Genomic DNA, 2710 nt, shown 5'->3' with positions numbered 1-2710 from the left:
AAGGTAATGTCTATAGAATCTATGACTTAAAACGGTAAATGCAAGTCTTATGTTGAATTTTTACATTTGTTTGGTAGACGAAGTTCTATATAATTAGAATTGTTTCCAGTATGCGAAGTTTCAATCTTAGGATGTATATTCCATTTTCTTATGTGTTTGATTCTTATCTTCGGGTAATGATGCACGTAGTTTCAAATTTCATGTGATACTTAGGTTTTCCCTGTCTCTGAAAATGGAATCATTTATGAATTATGGTTTTTTAGGAATCAGATTTCTAGATACCTTGACGTATATATAATACAACGTGTATGCTACAAAGAGGGAATTATACATATAGGATTGATCGACTGCAACTCAATTCCACAAACAGTGGATGTGAATCTGTCACGACCCAATTCGCGAGTCGTGGTGGCACCTACACTATCCCTTCAAGTAGGCGAACCACATTACTAATAACAAGTTAAATAAGCGGAAAATTAATTAAGAATAAGTTATCAAGTCTTAAATACTTATCATAACAAGAAATGTCACGACAACCCCAAAAATCTGAGAAAGGGAGACAAGAGCGCTAACATAGGATAATAAAGTCTGAAAATACCAAACTTACATATTGTGCATCGGAATACAAAAACGTCTAGATAGAGGAGGTCCTTCGGGGGCCACTTACGACAGACGTATAGCTCACCGAATAACTAAAAGATGTCACCTCACGTATCAGCCACGGGCGTAGAAAGGAGCAAAATCGTCTCCGCACTCAACAAAAGTGCAAAAGTAGTATCGATTAAACACTTGTACCGGTAAGCATTATAGGCCGACAACGATTAGATAACGCATGAAGAAGTCGAAACCAACAATAGCACATAGAGCAAACAGGTATGGTCACGTATCATATACAAGTATTGTAAAGGAATCATGAAATCAACCAAGATGATATAATTCACCAAATGATCAAAAATATATGAGTGGATGAATGCAATGCAATACAATAGTCACCTCTCACACTCCACTCTCGTACACATGTACTATGGCAATGCCTCATAGTCATGACCCATGGGGGACCCGCGAAGTCCATGTACCACTCGTGCTCTCCCGGCGAATAACCTCGAGGCTATTAATCAGATCTCCGAAAGACCTCGAGTCTCTATAACAAATCTCCTAAGAAAAACCTCGGAGTCTCTCTGTCCTCTCAATCTCCGGCAAAGACCTCGGAGTCTCTCGATCACTCACCTCGCCAATCATACGAACAATAATATAAAAGACATGTCATGTATGATATCGGTCTCAACAATATCACACTCCATATAGTCAACCAATACAAGTCATATTAATGTTACCATTCCTTTACACATGGTGAGTGAGCTAGTATGTGACAGTGATACGAACAGGTGATATTCACGATAAAATAACACATATGGCGACAAGCCGGACCATAGCAACTAACAAAGCTGTGTAAACTAAAGAGGTTACGGAATCCGGCTCTATTTCACGCCCGAAGCCTATATGCCGTCCCCTAGTCACTTTCTACAACTACATACGATTCTCTAATCGAGTCTAACTAAAGTAGACCGTAACCTACCAATGTCAATGCGGCTTGGTGCCACGAACAATCAAACTAATGCCTTCTGTAACGACCCATTTGGTCGTTTAGCACTTTTTAGGCATAATATTCCTAAAACACCCTTTTCGTGGTCAAATCTTGCTGTCTATAGTTAACGATAACGGTGATTCGGTTATTTAATTGACGAGTTTTAGTCCTCATTTGACATGCGAGGACGAATGTTCTAAAGGAGGGGAGAATGTCACACTCCATAATAATCCTTGCTACTTGTATTAAAACAAGAAAGAATGAGTTAAGAAGGTTCAAGGAAAGTTAATCGAGTTAGTAAGAATATCGTTATAAATATGGTTGTCTTAAGTATCTCGAGGTGACCTGGTAACCTAAAGGATTTGAAATCGCGTTATGAGTATGTATATGAGGTAATGTGAGTGACCTTTTAAAGTATTTGAGATTATTAGTAATGATATAGAAGATGGACAAAAGATAGGAATATACTTTTTTCGATTGGAGTTTTAAATCGAAGCTTTGTGAGTTCTACTTATGGTTATTGTGATTCTACGGACCCTTCGAGACATGTATATGAATTGTTATGGATGTAAATGACTGTGTATATGTATGTATAAGAGGTTACATGAGGATGGAAGAGGATTAGAAGTTAAAAACGAAATGAATCGGAACAATTTCAGTAAAATCTCGGACCGATTTTAGCCTATATTGTAGGAGGCATATCTCCTAGTATATGAGGAGTTTTAAGGTGTTTCAAAAGCCTAAAATTAAGTTCATCGAGTCTAGTTTGCAACGCAACAAACAGCTCGTCAAAATGATATCGGGGTAAGGAGATATGGATGATTAAAGTCGGGCTGAGTATTAAGACTATCTCAAGATACAAAGTAGAGACTTTAACTTCCGATTTCGTTTGAAGTCACAATTTATCTACAAATTTTGTTTGGTATAGAAGCATCAATGGAAATTAGTAACTACTTAATCGTGGTGTTAAGTTAAAATTAGTGGCAACAATGAGCCAATATGAACATTAACATGACATGTCCAAAGATGACTCAAAGTCATCTTAAATAAGACTACTATGGGAGACATACAAATATACATTTAAATGTGATTCATCCACTACACTTACATTATATTGTGGACAAC

The sequence above is a fragment of the Lycium ferocissimum genome, chromosome 4 (assembly GCF_029784015.1).
Source record: "Lycium ferocissimum isolate CSIRO_LF1 chromosome 4, AGI_CSIRO_Lferr_CH_V1, whole genome shotgun sequence".
NCBI classification, from domain to species: domain Eukaryota; kingdom Viridiplantae; phylum Streptophyta; class Magnoliopsida; order Solanales; family Solanaceae; genus Lycium; species Lycium ferocissimum.
Note: the sequence above shows the minus strand (reverse complement) of the source record.